At 36.9% G+C, this 22128-nt stretch overlaps 1 long non-coding RNA gene across 1 annotated transcript; it reads left to right on the top strand.

The window, feature by feature from the left end:
• Positions 1 to 11904: 11904 nt before the first annotated feature.
• Positions 11905 to 19632, top strand: LOC128497330 (uncharacterized). Its single transcript, XR_008354299.1, has 3 exons — positions 11905 to 11971; positions 17348 to 17406; positions 19515 to 19632. It is a non-coding gene; the product is annotated as an uncharacterized LOC128497330 (long non-coding RNA).
• Positions 19633 to 22128: the final 2496 nt, after the last annotated feature.

Here is a 22128-nt window from a genome sequence, read left to right as displayed (position 1 = left end):
AAAGTGGGTTTACCAGGTCAGTTAGTACAGTCAAACTATAGGTAAGCTGCAGAGAGTTCACTTAAACTCGCATAAAAATGCATTTTTTAACATTGCGGCTGTATGAAGTGAAAAGAATAAGGAAACAATCTCTGTCCAATGCTCCTTTCCCCAATGCAAAAGCCAGCTTCATCAGGGGCCAGTGTGGTTTTCTACATATGTAAATGTATATTGTTTACAGTAGAAATGTTATTGGTATGTTTTTTATCACATTAATAAGGTGGCACAGTATATATAGTAGGTTTGTGCCTTCTGATTCATACAAATTTAAATTTTAATGAAATTTGCAAATTTCAGCATTTTGTATAAATCTCAGAAGAGTGGCCCCCAAAGATTCAAACCAAAATGAAGCTGTCACGTCACAGCGTACAAGGAGACACCGAAGTCAGGTAGGACTGGCAAAGGATGGTCCAGAGAGCCGAGGTCAGGATACCGGAGAGCAGGAACGTCGTGGGAATAGCCGAGGTCAGGATACCGGAGAGCAGGAACGTCGTGGGAATAGCCGAGGTCAGGATACCAGAGAGCAGAGATGTCGTGGAATAGCCGAGGTCAGGATACCAGAGAGCAGAGATGTCGTGGAATAGCCGGGGTCAATAACAGAGAAACAACAGGAACGCGTACTGAGATAGGCACTATCAAGATAGGCACGACCATCAGAAGGCAATGTCTCTGAGTCAGGAAGTCTCTTAAATAGGCACAGGAGTTTAGGCACTAATTGGAGATTTCCCGCCAAATATTCAAAGTGCCGTTACGTCTCTTCCTGCGCGGCCATCTTGTGTTTGGCGATTTTGTAATCTCCCCATATAGGTCGATGTAGTATCTGCAGCCGCCACTAGGTGGCGTGAAGAAGAACGTGTCCGGACACCAGAACAGGACCTCTCCTGAAGCTGCTGGGAACGCAGCGTGACGGAGGTAGGTCCCTTCTTCGCGGCGGCTACGGCTGTTGTGCAGAGGCGGGAGGTCTCCCCCTTCTTCGCAGCGGTTGCGGCTGCTGTGTGGAGGCAGGGAGTCCTCTCCCCAGTAGCGGCTGTGGCTGCCGTGCTGGGGCGGGGGGTCTCCCCCTTCTTCGCGGCAGCTGCTGCTGCTGATCCGAAGCGGGGGGTCTCCCTCTTCTTCGCGGCAGCTGGGGCTGCCGGGCCGAAGCGGGGGGTCTCCCTCTACCTCGCGGTGGCTGCGGTTGCCGGCCAGGAGAACCTGAGGATCTCCCTGCCCGGTACGTGACAGAAGCAAAGAATATTTGGTTGCTCTTTGTTTTTTCACTCACCCTCTTTTACTGTCTCATGCAGTGGCGTAACCTCTAGTGCAACCCCTGCGACCCCTTGTTCCTGTCTCCATGTAACGATTCAAAATAGTTTAGAAAGGGCCCTTCCGACCTGTATGGGTGACATCCAGGTCAAAAGCACCCTTTCTAAACTTTTGAATTGGCACGGGGAGACAGGAACGTATCGGAGTCGTGTTACGTCACGTGACCGCGGGGTGAAGCCGAGGCTAAACGCACAGTGTGCAAGCAGCTGGACAGGTGTTAAATTAGTTACTTCTTTTCTGTTTACAGTGTATTTGAATTCCCCCTCCCCTGGCCCAAAATGTGCTCCACACCCTCTATTGTTCCCATGAGCCCCTGGTGTCTACATTCCAAACGAACTTCCAATATCACTTCTGCCTAGGTTTTAATCGATTGGTTAGCATGAAGAGACATACGTCCATCACCTTGGAAGCCCTATTTGACATAGATAGTGATAACTGAACCCAGTTGTTCTTTGTCTCTTTACCCATAGTGACTTTTGTTTTTGTATATAACCACCTTGTTTTCCCAAATAAACACTAGTCTGCTTTGTTCCTGAGCTTGTGTTGTGTCATTATTTGGAGCTTGTTCACCCAGAATATTCCCTTGTTCTGAGGGCATGAGCAGTTACTCATCTTGTAGCCAGCCACAGTGCAAAGAAGGAATAGGTGACTAGGGTGGTCCCGTAAAAACCCCTGTTTCCTGTCAGAATCTTAATCTTAGAAAATACTCACTACTAATGCAGCACTTTCTGACAGGAATAATTGTATTTTTTGTTGTTGTGACAGTATTCACTGTGTATTCTTGTCAATAGTCAATAATTTCCAACTTAAGCACAATGCATGAATACATTTACATGATATTTGGCACAGTTTTATTTCTTCTGTAAAAATATAAATATTTAGTGAAACCTAACAATAAATCTCTAAAAGTAATCATTTTGAATTCAACTTTTTTTCACAGAGACCTTTTGTTAACAAGCAATTTTGTTAAAACTAAATTAGCAGATAACTTGTCTTTTTGTGAGTTATCACACTATATACTGTAAATTGTAACAGTTCCTCACGTTATAGCTTTAAACCATTTGCCACTTTATCTGTGATAGATAAATGAAAACTTTAGGCAAAGGAATTCCTTTATTTTCTATTTTAAAAACACAAAACGTGTTTTACTGGTGAAATTTAAACTTTAAATTGACATAAATTGACATGAGTGGTTGACTCAGTGGGGGATTTTCTCCTGATTATTGGTACAACCTATAATTAGGTTTTATATATTCAAGATGGTGAATGTTGCATTTTTACCTCTCCTGTGCTGTTTCAGGGGTCACAAGTTTCCCAGTCATGCAGTTGGTTCTCTCGCCTCCTTTACATGTCCAAGAATATTCCTGATGCATGCTCTCTCTCAGTGTCGCCCTACCTTCTCCACCGACCGCTTCCTTGTCCCTTCTCTTTTTAAACAGATATACTTAATCTCTTGATTCTTCCTGTTCTTCTGTCTTCTTGTTCTTCTTCCTTCATCTGCTTCTCCCCAGTATCACCTCTGTTAACCAGGCCTTCAAAAGTGCTTCCTCAAAAAGGGGTGAAGCCTCAGCACATTGATTCGCTGAGAAAGAGAAGTTTTTATCTGTCTGCTCTATTCTGGCTTCTAGGAGTACTTCCACAAAATGGAGGAGCAACGGCATGCACCACAGGGACAGCCTCTCCCTCTTTCTTTCATCTTCTTACCAACATTCAAACAATATAATATACAATCTATCACAAGAATGCTTGATCCACGAAGGCCAAAAATGTGACAGACAAATGGTCATACCTGGGAACTTCTCGGCTCCGGCTTCCCTTGCGGGAACCGTTTCGTGTCCAAGCATATTTTTTACTTGCTCCTTTACAGAAATTATAGGGTTTTTTTGTTTCAGGAAGAGACTTGATAACATTTGTAACATTCAAGTGGGCTTTAAAACCAACATCCAGGTTTCTTTAGAAACAAGATAAAGGCCTTTATTATTAGAATGTTTGTTTCTTCAAATTAATTCACCCTAAAAAAAATCTACTAATAACCCACCATATTCACTAGACTTATTCAGCGGTTAAAAGTTCTTTATGGTTGTTTAATGAGAGAAATCCCAAAAATGCCCCATTACTGGATAAGCCAATGATTTAGCTGGACACCCATGGAATATAGGGATCCAAAGAAATTGCAATGTCAAGACTATGGCGAGGGCCTTTGGTAACACAGGGTTTTGGTGGGGCATTTAATAACTCAGTTTGAAAAGTTGAATCAGGTTATTTTCATGCAATGTAATTACAATTCTATATTATGCTGGTTTTGTAAGCAGATCACTTTATCTTCCACGTATCCAGAATGGTTAACAGCTTTACATTTTCAGCCTTGACATTCAAATTACTGCTAAGTTTCAAGTTCTAAAAATAAATCAGAGAATCATATACTACATGACTTGATATTTATTCTGTTTTTCTAGTATATAAAATGTAATGAGAGCCACTAAATATTAGACTTCACTTGTTAAGTTCACTCTAATGATGACGGTAATAATTTTATCTAGGAGTTGTATGAGGAATAAAGCAAAAGGACAAAACTAAATTTCGTAATGATAAGCTCGGTGTTCAAAATTGCTGTCCTGCTAGAATTTGTTTAAAAAAAAAAAATCCAACTCTAAATGACATGAATATTGATAAGGTCATGTGCTTAATCACCACGTTAAGAAAAAGATGCTTAACTGTGAAGTGGAAAAAAATGGAAGGGAAACATTTGCAGTTTTTCCCTGCTTTGTGTTTCTACTGTTATGTTTTTTATATATTGTGCATTGAGTTGCCATCGAGTTGCTGTCAAGTTTAACTTGACTGTAGTCAATTTAATCACCAGGTCTGTCAGTCCAGGTAATTGTGTGAGTCAGTAGTTATATCTCTCACACAACTCCCTTAGTCAGTAGAGTTAGTTGAGCAGCCCTATCAAGATTACAAGGTTAAATTGATTTTGTCACGTTGAAGCAACTCCACTTGAATTTCCGTGAATAGACAAATCGCTATGCTTTTTATTACAGCTCACTGCAAGTTAGCAGTTGAGTCACCTTTAATTGCAGTCAAGGTGGCAGTTGGGTTCACTTCAGTGAATAGTCATGTCAACTGTTTCTCAGTCAACTCATTAAAGTTGGCTTAAACAACTGGAGAGACACCTCACTTTTGTGAAAAGACGCGAAAATGTTGACTTTTATATGTATAGCATATTTACCAAAATTTTGCGACACTAAATTGTCTGTTTATAGAAAGTGTAAATGAATAGCAAAAATATTTCCAAAAAGTCCCCTCCTTACAAAAATCCTTTGTTTTCTAAGTCATTTCCTCAAATTAGATTATGAAATGTGAAATGGTGAACATATTATGAGACTAGCCAACTGCAAAGTAGCCAGCTGCTAAATATGATGGCTACTTTAAACGTTTTTAACATTATTGTGTTTTAAGTAGATTCCCCTAAAGTGTATTGAAATAACTAATTATCCCATTTACAAATTAAAATGTAAATACAAATGCTTAAGGGACAGTTTAATATCCAAGATGGCCATAACAAAAGCAATTCGTATTAAGGTTCTTTTTAATATGATATAAGGATTCTCCATGATCTGACAAGTTGTCCCACCATGCCACTTCCATGGTAGGACACTCTGCCTTCAAACTTTCAAAACTTTGTGACTCTCAGTACATCTTGCCAGCATACACTGTCTGCGGTTTATTATCAAATATATAAGGCTATGTTTTATATTATCGACCTTTCCTTATGCATGATATAAACTGTTATAAATCTAAGGAATTAATTTCAATGTCACCTTATTTCTCATTGTTACTTGGCTATTACTTCTTGTTTCCTGTGTCCTTCATCTGAAACAGGCAGTCGCCACTACCGTCTAATAGCTGGATTTTTAGTATACGGTACAAGGGATGCACCTCATATTTTTACATGTGAAAAAAAAAAATTTCTTAAGCTTTTCCGAGAAGAATCAAATTTGAGTTGATTCCTGAGTTTTGAGCATTTCTGAGAAGAATTGAGTTTATGCCATTGTAGAATCTTGGATTTCAACAATTGCAGCTCAGGCTCATAGTCTGATATTGATTATTTTCTTTGTATACAAGCTTGTATAAAGAATAACATGCTAAAAAGGTATAAAAAGCCTTATATATTTACTTTTTGTGAACATTTTGCATGGCAACCACAACATTTCAAAATTTAAATGGCCTGGTTTAAAAGTTGTCTGAGTATTTTTCAAGTGGTCCTCTATCATTGCCTCTTTTATAGAAACATTTGTCTTCCCTTGCTTGATGTTGAAGTAGTAGATGTGTTATTCCAAAATTACACTGTTATAATGACCTCTATTTTAAAACTCAACCAAGGTTAGCTTTTTAGCCATTATCTGAATTTTGAGAAACCTGCGAGTACGATATACCGTATGTTATGTGAGGAGTCAAAAAGCCTCCAGTCCTTTTTATAACTAAATGTGATGAAACTGTGTACCAGTGTGATCTCATTAAGTTTTAGAAGCATTGTTCACTCGGCGTTCAGCACTGTCACTGCCTGAGGGTTAACAAAACATATCTTGAAAATGTTGTATCTGTGGAAGATAAAGTGATCTGGTTACAAAACCAGTAAAATATGGAATACAAAGCATGAAATTAACCTGATTCAACTTTTCAAACTTGACTTATTACCTGCTCCACCAAAACCTCTTACTAGAAAAAGGCCCTTGCCATAGCTTTGACATTGCAATTTCTTTTTATTCTCATATCCCATGGGTGTTCAGCTTAATCATTGACTTATCCAGTTATGGTTCACTTGTGGGATCTTTCTAATTAAACAACCATAAAGAACTTTTAGCCCCTGAAGAAGTCTAGTGAAACTCAAAATTCATGTTTGAATGGCTTTAGCAGGCTTTTTTCACCATGATTTGCAGATGTTAAATTTAAACTGGAGACCAGTGCCATGGTAGCGAACATCACATGTGCTATGCTACTTAATGTAGTTTTACTTAATTATTGACTACATATAAAATAAAATATGACAAATATGTATTATGTATTTTTCAACCTTTAAAAAATAAATAAATAAAAAAGGAGAAGCAGCTTCTCATTCCCTCTGTGGTCCAAAGATTCTCACCACTGATTGGTGGTGAGAATCAGTGGCTAATCAGTGGCTGATCAATGGGATCAATTTTCATGCATGCGCATTGGGGTCAATTGACCAGCACCCAGAGCTTTCACCAAGCCAGCACTGGAGCTATCTGGTAATATTAATTTAGAAAGAAAAAAAAAGAAAGCCTGAATTCAAGACTACCCTATAAGAAACGTTCACTGGCTGCCAGAGAGGAGGATCCAGGTCTCCTGCAGCGCTGCGGGTGATCCTCCTCTCTGGCAGCCGCTGAACGTCTGCGGGATGCGCGCAGACAACCTCCGCTGCTGCTGGCATTTCCACTGAGGGTTCTATGATGGAGCACCGGAAGGTCATGTCACGCCGGTGCTCCGTCATAGAAGGCCCAGCGGAAGTGCCAGCAGCAGCGGAGGTTGTCTGGATCAAGGTCCCCTGCAGCACTGCGTGGGCATCTGGATCTTAGTCTTGTAGTCAGACCTCTATTTGAGGTCGGATGATAGGACGACCTCGAAGACGAGGGGTATTTTTCAAAGCATTTGTTCTAAAAAAAAAACCTTGTCTTATAATCGAGCAAATACGGTATATCAAATGCACAGCAACTAGCTGGTGCAAGCAAGCGGGGGGGGGACTAAATGAAAAGGGACCTTTTAACTATTATATGCATTAAAGTGCATATGATGTGTGGACTGTCTTTTTAAGTACTGGGGTTAGACAACTCCACGATTGTTAGATGGCTTTAGAAGAGACTGTTTCTATTAATAGGCCAATTCACTTGGAACAGAGGTGGATAATTTACATAATATTAAAAATAAAATTGTCACTTTAAATCCTATGAAAATAAAGGAAAACATACTGTAGTTTTTGAATACGCAAACAATACCAAAAAGCTTTTCTGTTTTACTATTTTGTGCGGTGTCATAATAGAAGAATCCTATAAAAAGGCTTACATTTACAAGCAATTACTTTTCCTTTCAAGTGTTTTGCATAAGTGATTTTGCTTTAGTTGTTACAATAGAATGCAAGTTTTAAACACATATTTCTAAAAATGGTCCCAGTAGTATCGGATAAAACTCTTTTACTCTCTTCCAAAATTATTATACTCTGCTGCTGAGGACATGTTTTGTATTTTTCAGTTGGGTACATATTTCCTGAAAAAGAAGTCCAAAGAGACATTGGAAAGCATGTTTTGTTAGGAATTGTCTGCATGAAAAGTTTTAGTGTCCCTAATTAAAGGTTAGGTTAATTAGTTTGTCTACATTATGTACTTCAATGGACCAGTTTTAAACTATGTGTCCAATGTTAATTAATTAATTAATCTGCATTTCTATCATGTTACACTTGAAAATGGGTCAGGATGCGAAAAGTTTACTCCAAATTACCCAACATTTGTGAAAATCCTAACAGCATGAGGTATTTCCAAACTCAAAAGTAAATGAAAATATTTTCATTTATTCTTGACAGTAGATAAAGTAGAGCACAGTTTTTAAAATTGTGTGTTTTTAGTCAACATTTTTTTGATTCTATTAATCAGGGGCGTAACTAGAAACCAAGGGGCCCTGGTGCAAAAATTCCCCCAGGGCCCCCAACAGTTAGTCCTTACCCACACAATCGGTCTGTGCCTTCTTTGCTCCTTGCCCCCCTTTTAATATACAACATATGTTAACACACTTACACATACTTACTCATACTCATTAACACACACTCCATCTCACCCCTCTTACACATCCATTCTCAAACACACACACAAGTACACATCTATGCTCAAACAAACACACAAGTACACATCCATGCTCACATCCATGCATACATATATTCCACCTCCTGCCCCCCCCCTTACCTCTCACCGCTCCTTTATCTCTGGCTGCTCATGCACAGTGTGACCCCGATATGTTCCTGTCTCCTTGCGCCAGTTCAAAATAGTTTAGAAAGGGCCCTTTTGACCTGGATCAGTGCGGTTCAGTTCAGAATGACCCTTTCTAAACTATTTTGAACCGGTATGAGGAGACAGGAAGAAGGGGTTGCAGGGGTCGTAACAATGACACACAAGACTGGTAAAGGGAGGTCACTACAGTCCTGCTGAAGGTGGTGCAACAGGTGAGACGTAAGAAGCTGGGCCTCAGAAGCTACCTGAAGGGTTTCCCTTCAATCAGGAAGAAGAAAGCACCTCCTACAGCGATAAGCTGACCACGCAGTTGTGTCACTTTGACACAGTTTTGACATGTCCTTTGAATGGAAAGCCACACAGTGTTCTAGTGTAGGCTAATGCAGTGGACATCCCTGCCCCACCTGTCTCTGAGACCCAGTCACACTTTTAGAGAATGCTGAGGTCTGACCACACCCTTTACTCTCACCGCTGTTCCTGGTTGCGATTGTTGTGGGTTTGCTGTTTGCGCCAATTCTGCCATTTTACTCCTAAAGCAAAGCTGCGCTGTGATGTGTACATAGGTATTGATTCATACATGAATTGATGAGATGTCCTTTCACCTTACCCCAGCTCATTTCCTTATGACACAACTTGCATCTTGGGCATGGGTTGGGGATGATGATATTGTAATACTTATGAGATCATTTTATTAATTTGTTCACCATTTAAATAACTATTTCTTTTGGTAAACAATCAACCTTAACTTAGGAGTTAATTCCTTTGGTCTTCATATCTGTTAAGACCTTTGGTCTTCATATCTGGAAGAGAGCATTTACAATGCCCACATCCATATCAGTAAATAAACCTTTTTAATGGTTTTTAGTTCCATAGCCGGATAGTCCCTTCATAGCAACATTATGCAATTCATTATTTTCCTTTTTTTAATTTACTAGAATATATTAAGAGAATAGATAGTCTCCATATAAATTTTTGTTATTTATTTATAAATATTGCTGTTTATTGAGTTCATCGACCATAAGAAATTATTTCAGCCAACAATTTCATAAACACCTTAGCAGAACAGCATATAAGAGGTCAATCCTTTTATCTTTATATTTATTTGAAAGCATAAGAGAACCCTAGTGAATATGTATGGTCCTATATTGTTTGATGTGGCCTAATAAACACCCCTCCATTTTACCATGGACCCTAGGCATTGTTGCATTGTGTCTAATTACTTGGGCTTTGGCTTCAATTGCCTCATGGAAGATAAGTAAGAACATATGTGCATATTTAAATGCTGCTTTTGAACGCTGGATATTAAAAAACTTCAGTTGATTGACTTCATTGAATAATACATTGTACTAATGTGAAGAACTAAGTGATAACACTTTATTATTTTATTGACTGATTACATTGTCATCAGGAGGCCAAATACACTAGTCCTTTCAAGCTTCAAAAATTAATAATCAGTATGCCAAGTTATTATCATCATGATTTATTAAGTTATTAATATCACTTCTTATTTAAATATTTACATGCTTGGGCTTTTACATGTTTTGATATTTTGTTCATATTGGTTCCTGCATCATTGTTGTTCTACCTTTTAATCACTAGGTGACTCCTAAACACTGGTTTATTCTACAAATGAGGTTTGATCATTCCTAAGGCATTTCATTTTTAAATATTTGGCAAAGAAACAGGCTTTATTAGACAAAATTAAGTGAATCTGAATATGTTTGTCACTTGATAGTCCTTAATTAACCAGGACGTTTCCTCTTTAAGAAAATATTACATAAGGACATAGATTGCCTAAAATACAACACATAACTTCATTTTTCTAATTTAGTATGTGGTAGTTTTTTCTATAAAGTTACATTGCACACAAATAAATGTAGTTTATATATATATTAACTTTATATTATATATTAACTATATTAAGTTAATTGATATGCTTGAGATACATGAGATGCATGGTTAGTTCAGAAAATTAACATTTGAAAAAAGTCTACAGATTTTCTACATGTAAAAATAGAAATGGACGTATATTTTTTTTTAAATGTTATGCTGTGCAGAGTATATTATGCAGATGGCAATCAACCATTTTCAGTGTTATTTTCTAAGAAGGATTGATGGAGTGTCCTTAGTAACAGTCAATTACATTAGCTATCAGCTGCATTCAACTGCAATTTCTCAATACTCTAAACATTCTTATAAAATATGATGGCTTTTATCAAAGCCTTGATGATAGAATTCAAGAATAGCAGTTTATAATGGTTTTGACAGTTTTCTAAGGACATGTTCATAAGCACTTCAAAGTAAACAGGAATGAGTGTTTGTTTCTGGTACACTACTACTACTACTACTACTACTACTAATACTGCTAAGGGACTTCATAGCATTGTGCGTGATAATGATGGATGTATGATGGAGGCAGGTTTTAAATGTTAGCAGATAAATCACGCAACTAAAAACTATATGTTACCATATCATTTGGTGTTATTCTTCCAACTATACATTCAAATATAAAAGTCCATACAGAATGGCTTTTCTAAGCTTATCTTAAAATCTCATCACGTATTCCAAAAAATTCTAAAAGAAATCACACCTGAAATAATAATAATTATATATATATATATATATATATATATATATATATATATATATATATATATATATATTAGGAACATGGCTATGATGTATGTAGTAATGACACTTTTGTGGTTGGTGTCATTGCCTGTCTAGTATTGCTTTGCAGTTTTTTTTCTAAAATTCACTCTTGAATTATTCTTTAAAATAGTACGTTTTAAAACCGTTATATACATTTAGTTAAATCAGGTTAAAAGTTCAGTATTTATTAATCATCAAATGAATTTATAGAAGCACTTTAAATTGTGTTATGGGTCATTGTCCTTGACTTAAATCACTGATTATGCAGCCTTGTTATTTTTATAGAAAACAGTCAAAGCGTTAATTATGTTAACAACCTTAAGAGACCAACTTAATTAAAGCACTCATTTGTCAGTATAGCCTCCAAAATGTATTTTCATCAGAAATCACAGATAGAATATAAAAGTGTATAATTTAGAATGGAGTCAGAGCCTGGATTGAAATTTATATATGCTTATTAAACATGTAACCGTAAATCCTACAGAAAGCAGGTAAACATTGGCAGCAAATACAAAACATCTTCTTGAGAAAAGCTACATTTAATAGGTATATTGATTGAAATCGCTACAAAAATAGATAATGTGATGCTGTGCCTACACCAACTGTTTAAATCACCTCTCAGCTTATCTACTATCTATTGAAAGAAACCTTAAGAACTTTGTGGCCAACATAATCAGCCACCTAATTTACCTATATATTGCGTATTGGCCTAATGACTAATTCATTAGAAATATACTAAGCAATAATTAATCATTATCTCATTCTGATTCGATAATCCTGATTCTTTTGCATTTTATTAATATTTACGAACATTTATTGTTGCAATGTACAACTGTGTTTTTCTCTTATAGTACCTGAGGGGATGAACAACTGAACCTTACCTCCAGGATGTTAATTCCATCAAGTTACATGCACAAGAATGTCTCTACCATACAGCAAGACTTATAAACCATATTTGAAAGGTATGAAACCGAATTAAAAAGTGTTTTCTGCAAATAAATTTCTTTGCACAAAAGAAAATTCTTAGAGTTGTTAAAAATTAGTTGTAGGTTTTAAACAATATGCTCTGATTCAAGAGTATTGGCTTTATCTACCAAACCTTATGTGTTATAAAATCCTTTTGAAGTGATCACGCACAGATGTTCAAAGACTATTTTCAGACCATCTATAGAAACAATATACGCCAAAGGTTTATGTTTCCACAATGAAGTTTTTCTTTTTTACGAAACTCTTCCAGCCCCACTTAACACTTCTGAAGTTTTCTGTCCTGTTTAAAAAGTCATTGTTAGAATAAACAAAAATAAATGCCTTAGCAGCTGTAAAGCATGTATAAAGAACTAATATTAACCAACACCGATTTTTTTTTTAATGAGAAGAACAGAGAATCAGGCCAGGCAGGGTATAACAACAGCAAAAGGTTTAGCAGTGTTTGGTTTGTAGTGTCTCCTATTTAATACAGTGTGACACTTGACTAGACACAATTTAAATTTCATGAACAGAACCAAGATTTTTTAGAAATCATTAGTCATTATGTAATACCCAATTAATGACTCAGAGACAGAAATAATTGCCAATTGTAAACCTGTTATTGCAGCGTGTTGTTAAAGTGAAAATGTATCACAAAGAAAATATTATTTTCAACAAATTTAGAGTATCAAGGGACATTCATCACTCAATATATGTTATAATTGCAATATGTTGTGTACCCCAAAATGCTTTATGTTTTTAGAGAAATGTATGTTTTTTGGTAAAAACCCTTATTTTATTTAATCTGGCCTGCCTCTATCATTCCCATTCATTATAGACAGTTTTGTGTTTTGTAAACTAAAACGGGTAGGATAAAAGCACTAAAAGCAAAAATAAACTAACAATAAATCACTGAAAGCATAAAAGGCTTAAGGATATCAACTATAAAGCAGTTGAAATATCTAGCGGTGTTTGGGAACAATAAAAAGTCCTTATTAAGTCCTTATTAAAACAAGGTCCTCTTCTTGGCTTGGAGAGGTAGAGTAGCTCACTTGGGGGTTAGTGGCTGCGCTCACATGGATGTGGATTTGTGGAACAAAGAGAAACAATAACAATATGTCTCTTGAAGCAAATTTTTTACAAAATGAAGGCCGCAAGGGGGTACTCACATTTGGTGGGGGCTTCTTCAGTTAACCCCAAAGTATGCACTTAGGCGATATAATCCTCGCCTTGGAATTTCTTTAGCAGCAACCTTTGGAGCGGTCTGGAGTGTCCTTTTTGGTAAGGAATAATGGAATTGCTCACTCCTTAGCACATAGATGGTATGATCAAAGGATATAGTGGTGGCTGACAAGGTATTCTGTTTTGTAACTGTCCAGGAGCAAGATAAATAGTTTTCAAAATAAACTTATTTATTCTAAACTTTTAGTAATAAAAAACAATAAAAACTAACAAAAGGTTAACATAAAATAACACACAAACGCGTTTCATCTAGCACAGGCTTCCTCAGAGTGTATGAGTGTACACTCGTGTTTCTCTTTCTTCCACATATCCACATCCGTGTGAGCGGAGCCACTAACCCTCTTGTGAACTACTCCAGTTGTGTATTTTGGCCTAGAAAAAACAAAATACTGTCTGCGCTTCTCACCCTAATAAAGTTGGCAACAAATATATAAACATAATATAAATGAGAGGTTTTGGTTATATGAATTGGCCAAAGCATAATTAAGCTCACCTGCCACATCAAGGCACCCTCTCAGTAGGGTGAGAACCTACTCTCACCTCCTACATAGTGGGCACACAAAGCGGTTTATACTGCTACCAAAACCTTATTAATGTGTTGGGGGAGGTGCAATTAAACCTCCTCCCATTTAACCCCTGGACAGCAAGCTGCAACCAGACTGATGAGGAGCCAATAACCTCAAATATGTGCAAACAGGGAAAAGAAAAAATGTTGGTGTGCTAAGCTAGGCTCAGGCTCAAATAATACAAATGTATAATATGAGGCCTACCAAACAGTGTGAGCATGCTGCAAATACAGCGTGTTGGCTGTACAATGTATACAAAAAACAAAAAACTGCAATTAAACCTCCTCCCCTTTAACCCCTGGACAGCAAGCTGGGATTGGGAGGAGGTTTAATTGCACCTCCCCCAACACATTGATAAGGTTTTGGTAGCAGTATAAACTGCTTTGTGTGCCCACTATGTAGGAGGTGAGAGTAGGTTCTCACCCTATTGAGAGTGTGCTTTGACGTGGCGGGTGAGCTTAATTATGACCAAAACCTCTCATTTATATTATGTTTATATATTTGTTGCCAACTTTATTAGGGTGAGAAGCGCAGACAGTATTTTGTTTTTTGTATACATTGTACAGCCAACACACTGTTTTTGCAGCATGCTCACACTGTTTGGTAGGCCTCATATTATACATTTGTATTATTTGAGCCTGAGACTAGCTTAGCGCACAGACATTTTTTCTTTTCCCTATTTTGGCCTAGGCCAGCACACCAGCAGTTTTGGGGTTAGACAGACATTGAGCCAATTTGCTAGGGTACTCTCTAATCATAGCTTGAAATGGTCTGGTTTAGAACTTCTCCCATGAAATTGTCCAGTCGTACATCAAAGATTATTGTAGACCTGTGTAGTATTACTTTCATCGCGCTTATGCAGAACACCGGGATATTACCTTATTTGGGTGCTGTAAAGGAAGAAAACCTGAAGCAGAGGAGGAAGTCCCTTGTAGCTCAGGAGGTTTGTGTTGTGTGCTGCCCTTAATCATGCCTATGGCAATATCTACCATAAATACAAACTTCCTATAGAGGGTGTTACATAATAAATACCCTGTTGGGGGTTGGTAACCTGTCATGGACCCACCCCCCTATTGTTAAGAATGGAGGTTAAAAATGCTAACTCGTTAGCCCCATTCTAATGAGCGGGTCGTTCATAGTGAGAAAGGGGGTAGAGGTAGTGAGAATATTGAAATGCATAAATAAAGAGAAAGAAATGTGGTAGAAGTCCTCTGAGTGAAACCTGGTTGCTGGGGCAAGTCCTTTGAGGCAATTCACCCGAAAGTTCTTGTAACTCGCATCTGATGCACCAATGGAAAATGCAAAAGCATTAATATGCAAAAGGCCACCAAAGTTGTTACCTCAAGGCAGAACCTCCTCAATTTTACATTATACTTCAAGGTATAGTGTGACCGTTAAAAATACAAAACCATATAGAAAGCAATATCTAAAATTGCAATAAAAAACCTGAAACAAATATTTTAACCCCTTGAGGATGCAAGACATACTATTATGTCCTGCAATCGGTACCATTGAAGATGGAGGATGTAATGGTACAACCACTCATATGCGTGGAAACCTTCAATAGACAAAAATAAGGTTCGGAAACATTGCCTTTGTCAGTGTTTTCTGCGCTTTTTCTTTCTCACATTTATGAGCTGAAGAGAGACTGAGGAATGTTTCTGTGTGTCACACATCAAACACCTGCCAACATTCATTTTTGAATTATTTAAAAAATAAAATACTGTTATTAATTGTTAATATGATTCATTGAGTATAGTTTAGGAGTACCTAGAAAGTAAATATTGTGTGCATTTGCTAGGCCTAAATTTAGCTACTAGGGAATTCTTATGCTAATTTACTCTGTTGTATTTTATTTAATTTTATTATTTGATATGTTTCTAGAAATTTGGTTTGACGGGCTCCAGAAAAACAATTCCAGGTATACCACAGAAATGGAAAACATTGTTGTTCTTAGCATTGTCTCTATATTTCTATTCTCTCTTCACCTCTCCTATCCATGTGATCACTCCCCAACTAAAAAATAGATAAAGTCCCTGGGTCAGATGGTAGGTATTCTTGTAAATTTAGCCAACAAACAGCCAGACAGATATTTTTAATCTCAAATGATTCTTGTCTGACATGGTGCCAAATGATCGATCTAAAGCAAAGTGGTACTAGTTTTGAAAAGGGATTACATTCTCAGCCAGGCGTATAAGACTGAGATCTGTGTTGTGGAAATTGTTAGAATGCTTGTTCAGTAATAAAATTCAGGAATACATTTTAACTAACAATATCATTATTAGGAGTCAGCATTGTATTGTGATGGATAGATCATGTCACACTAATCTAATTGCATTATGCAAACACGTGTTACACCGGATGTAAATTATTTAGATCTTGCATTTGATACAGGTCCACAAAAAGTCCTATTGTACGAATTGAGATTAGGCAATATTGCTTGCAGTTATAAATTGAAAAATGGTTTAAAGATAAAGTTTATTTAGTTGTTTTTAGTAGAAAATTATCCAGTCAGACAAATGTAGTAAATTGAATAACTAAAAGTGGATTCTGTCCTAGAACCACTTATATTTAATTGGGGTATTAATGATCTTGCAGTGATCATTGAAAGCCACATCTCAGTGTTTGTAGATGACAGAAACTTCTGAACAGGTTTAGGCCAATCTGGGGGACTGGACAGCCAAATTATATTGACAAGTGCGAAGGCATGGATTTTTGGAAAACCTAAATGTGCACATTATATGTCAATCAGGTGTTGCTAGGGCCAGTAACAGATAACAATGTATAAAAAGGGTATTGACTTTATATGATTTTTTATCATTTAATTATTATACAAATACATATAGGGAAAGGGCTAGACCAGTACCTTCTGGCCCGGGGGGAAGGCAAAGCCAAAAAGCCCAATCGGCCCCTTGCTCCCCAAGTAATTCACATATGTCCTGGCACACATATTGACACACACAAACTTACATACTCCATCTCACACAAATTCATGCTCACACACACATTTATACATGCACTGTCTCTCTAACATACATACATACTCACTCCCTCTCTTACCCACTCACTCCCTCCCTTCCTCTCTTATCCCCTGTCACCCTTACTCACCCACAGCTTTCTTTCTGGCTGCTTGCACACTGTGCAAGTAGCCTAACTTTAACTGCGGGTGGCGTACCATTGTGTTATGCGAACCCCCAGCGTTCCCACCCTCCTGGCCCAGTTTAAACTTCTTCACAAATGACCAGTCGAGATTGGCCTGTTCATTAATAGCACTGTCAAAGAAGCAAGTGGGTTCTCAACAGTAAAGCGGGTTCTCAACAATAAAGATGTAGAATTCATCTACAGAGGCCATGCTATCAAAACAACAATCCCTTTAAAAATGGGCTTGGAGATCTTTAAGCAAAGAAGAATATACAAGATAAAATGTTAATGAGGACATGATTAATTATTGCTTGTTCTTCAAGGTCAGAAATCAGATTGCTGCTTAGGAGTCAGGAAGGATTTTGCGGCAGAGTTGGGAATTGCTTCAATGTAGTTGTTTTTTGCCTACTTCTGCATCAATAGCCGTCGATGGACGGGCAAAATGCATCCTGAACCTGCCTCCATCAAGCATTCAAATGCAGGTAATTACCCACATTTTTTGTATTCAAATAGATTGAGGTACTTTACATGGCCATAATAAACCAGCTTGCCATTATACCACTAGTAATGTAAACTAGCTGCAAACAATACTTTGAAACATAAAAGATAATTCTTAATGGAAAAGGGAAGCTCTAGAGAGACACACATGTCCATTGTTGTCTGAGTTTGAAACTAATTTCCCCTTTTTTTAGTATCTTATTAAGCGATTACTGAGAATCTGAGAATAGATACATAATTGGAATCAATTGACACTTTAACTCCCACATTAAATATTAAAGTTGTTGTGATAGTTTATGTTATTCCTCACTAAATGTTGCTAATTTTTTTACTTAATCTGTAGTCTTCTAGTTTAACGTCGTATTGGATTGTGACTGACACCTATAAAATTGATTAAAAAGTTAGGCAAATATTCTTGTGTTGCTTTAGTAATTAAGCAAAAGTGTCTCATATACAACTTTGTGTCAGGCTCTAGGGTAATTATACAGCATGGAATAAAATGCAAGTAGTGAGATGCCAGTTTTATTGACTACAGACAGGAAAACACAGATGCTGCCTTCTCGTCTCCTTTCTTCTCACTACATAACAGCCAAATAATGAGCCTTTGACATTTTGACAATACATAGAGACATCAGGTTTACCCAAATGGGCAATCTGTTCAAGGATGTCACAGAAACGAGAGTTAACAGAAGAGACATGAACTGACATTATTTAAGAAGATGAGCTGAGGTGGACGCAGAAAAAAAGACACAAAATATTATCTCAGGGAATGAGTAGAATAATAGAATTGAAAAAATATTTCAATTCTGTCAGATGTGACACTGAAAAGAAAACAAAATGTCAGCCTTGCTAAGAAGTCCCCACTTGTCAGATATTCAAAACCACTGCAATAAAGCATGTCTGTCACTTTCTGCCCACCCAGAGTCTACACTGCAGTAAAGGAGAATAAAAAGGTTAAGCATGTTCAAAGAGGTCTAGGCAGGAAAAAGTGTACAATATACATTTGTTATGGTCCTGTGGATATAAAATATTCAACTTATAAGTAGCGTCTTAAAATAGTCTATAGTAATATGTTGTTTTTAAGCATCTATGTCATCGTTTCTCTAATGGTGAGCATTATGTATGCAATTAAAAAAAAAAACAATATATTTAGGATGGTGATCATTAGCATGATTAAAGTAGATGAGACTGGAAATGTGCACAGATTAAAAAATAGCATTTGATACATTAGCATTAAAACACTTCAATTTGCAATCTGCTCTCATTAAAATTATTTCTGGATTATAAAGCAAATGTTAATGTTTCTATTTTTGAATGCTTGAGTGAACATAATGATTTCTAAGGGGAGAATTAATTCTGCTTATAAATGGCATTTTTAATGAAAATCATCTAAAAGGACTTGCATATAGATGAACATTTACTTACAAAACTGCATTTAATCTCTTTTAACAAAACATAAAAACAGGTTATGGTTAAAAGAATAAACATTTCCATGTTTTCCATGAGAATGTTCCAGATGTTCTGCATGACTAAAAGTCTATCATTTCTACTAAAGAGTTTTTTTTTTCATGACAACACTTTAAAATATGTTTCCTCTTACCCTAAAACTTGACTGTGACATTTTTTATAAAAGTCCGCATATATTTTAAAGTAAATGTTAGCACAGGTCACATTGAATTAAGGTACACGCTGTAATAGCGCCAGAACCTGTTTTAGTGCAGGGTTAGCCAACAGGTTGCTGCTCTACTTTAGAAATTAAACAAATCCCACAATAATTATACTCTACGTGAGAACGCGACATACTGTAAGTACCATTCATGTTCCTCAACAGCTGGAGGGCTTTGATTTGGCTACCTCTCTAACAGAGTACTCGTTATTCCAAAGTTTATTTAGAGGACAAAGGTTCCGCCATTGTTCAGGTACTATAGTTGCATCTTTTTTAATAGTACTACCAAGACGATTAAACATAAACTTTAAATCAAACTACTAGCCTTGTTATTTATAAGAAGAAAAAAAATCAAGTGAACCAAATGATTATTGTGTCAATCCATGAATTAATAAGCTGTCTTCTTTTCAGCTGTTGATTTCACAGGTCCCTGGCTGGATCTTTCCAGTTTACTTATGGTCCCCACTGCATGCAATACAAGGACAACGAGGCAGGACAGCAGGACAGTACCCCATAATTGGGGCCATCCACCAGAAACTGAGGTGCTTTGAAAGGCATGTATCCTTGCATACCTAAGTACTACCAGTGGCCAGTGAGCCATGAAATATGTATTTGACATCTTTTATATGATAGCTTGACTGTGATTTGCTTTTGTCGATAAGCGATATCAATATTAAAGGATTAGGCTTGAGCATTTGGCCACGAAAAAGGGACCAGGGCTCTCACAAAGCAGACAAAAATGAAGCAAAAAGCTCAGAATTTTCGTCTAAAGGTCATGGGCCCTTTCACTCACATTCTCACTCTCTCACACTCTTGTTCTCTCTCTCATGCTCTCTAAATGTTTCCCTACCTTCTCTGCTGACCATTTCTGCATCTGCAACCCACTTTGGCTTTCACATCTACTTGTTCTTTATTTTCTCACTTCTATCTTCTGTCTTTCAGTTTCTCTCCTTTATATTTTATCTTCTATCTTTGTTCGCATCTCCGTGGACATAACCGGACACGAACTTCTGCCAAAATGCCGGCCCTTCAGGTTATGTTCTCTTCATTTTGGCGGAATTTTGTGCCAGGTTATGTCTGCGGAGATGCAGACTAAGAGAGAAGATAAAAGATAAAGGAGAGAAGAAGAAAGACAGAAGGTAGACAATGAACAAGAAAATGCGGAAATGGTCAGCAGAGAAGGTAGGGAAACATTTAGAGAGTGTAAGAGAGAGAGAAAACGAGAATGAGAGTGTGAGAGAGCGAACAAGAGTGAATGTGGGCACCGGGCAACACATTTTATTCCTGAATTAAAAATGCCCCCTGATTTTCATCCCAACCAAATGAGCAGGGAACGTAATTTGTTGCTAAAAAAGGAATGGTCCAAAAACAAACAAAAACAAAACATGACCCTTTTGAACATGTCTAGTATATATATTGAGGTAGTCATTCAACATAAAAATAACAAACGTGATTCAACACTGATATGTGAAAATAATGATTTATATTAGGAGATTGCTTGTTGAATACATTCTCTGGGGTACCAATAGAACACAAACTAAAAAGAATATATATTAGCATATAAAAATACAGACAAGGTTTTTTTATATCAACAAAACATTTTGTCAGGCTAACAGGGCATCACACAAAAGGAAAGTAGATTAGGTGCTGTGCTACTTGAAACACTCTACAGGACAGGGGGAGATTGAGAGAACTTCAATATTTTACTAAATGAGCAGTAATGTCAAAATATTTTTTTTGTCACAACCTTTCTTTTAAAAGGGCCATTGCCCCATAGGAAAGAGCTGCTCTGACCATGCCAAGATAATCCCCACAATCAGCAAGGATTCAACTTGTGCTTGTGTAATAAAAATATGTTTTTATACTGCTGTACATCAAACAACTGGTGTTCTTAGAATTTTAAAATGACAACCTTATATGAACAAATGCCAAGTATTTTTTTCCTGGTGAAAAATTCACCAACCACAGATGCTAAGGGTTATAATATAGCTGGTGCACAGTCTGCAATTGAATTTATATATTTGTGGTGGCCAACATACGTAATTAAATTCCTTTTTCATCCAGAGCTGCAGAGTACCACCCCAGGAAAGGCAGGTATAATTTTTGAGAAAAAAAAGGCCAGCCCAACATGACCCTGGACTGGCACACTCTGGGAGGGTACTTAACATGTGCAAGCCAGGGATTAAATAATTAAATATGAAGTGGGGGTCCTGATGGATCACTTCATGTATTTGCAAGCACAACTTTAACTTTCCTATGTATTATGTTTAATATGATGGATTTAGTATCCTTTTAAGAAAACCCTTTCAAATTTATTTTATATTTAGTTTTGAAAATGTGATCTGTTATGAACAGAAGGTAGAGCTGGACACTATTTGTGTGTGAATTACAGCTGAAGCAGATTTGGCAAAAAACAGGCAGGTAAACTTTCATTATGGAAACGTAAGATTGGCTTGAAATTGTTATTTAATGAGTATAGTTATTTGTAGAATGAGCAATGAATTTGGGTTGAAGAAAGTTTAGGATGGTGTATTGGCTAATCCCTAATAGTTAATCCTATAATACTAGACTCAGATTATCTCTAACTGAATGTTTTAAATATGAAGTATTTGGAAGGGAAATAAGTTTTCTTAAATGATTTGTTTGAGTGAACCCATGAAACATTTTACAGTAATTTTACAGTAATTGTTCAGTAATGCATTTACCTGTATTTTGTATACTCTGTATTTTATACAATGATTTATGTGGATAAATAGGAAAGACACATTTTGCCTTTCTGCTTTGTAGGTTTTGGGTGAAACTGGATAGATTTTTGTTCTTTGGGTTGAAACATATTTACATAGATTATGTTAGCATAGCCAGCCAAAGCCAAAATGGAGAAGCCATGTGTGAAAAACAAAAGTACACCTTATGATTCAATATCTTGTAGAACCACCTTTAGCAACAATAACTTGAAGTAATCATTTTTTTTGTATGATCCTATCAATCTCTTACATGGTTGTGGAGGAAATTTGGCCCTCTCTTCTTTACAACCTTACTT

This window comes from Spea bombifrons, chromosome 5 (assembly GCF_027358695.1).
Source record: "Spea bombifrons isolate aSpeBom1 chromosome 5, aSpeBom1.2.pri, whole genome shotgun sequence".
NCBI lineage: Eukaryota > Metazoa > Chordata > Amphibia > Anura > Pelobatidae > Spea > Spea bombifrons.
This window is presented reverse-complemented; position numbering and strand designations above follow the sequence as displayed.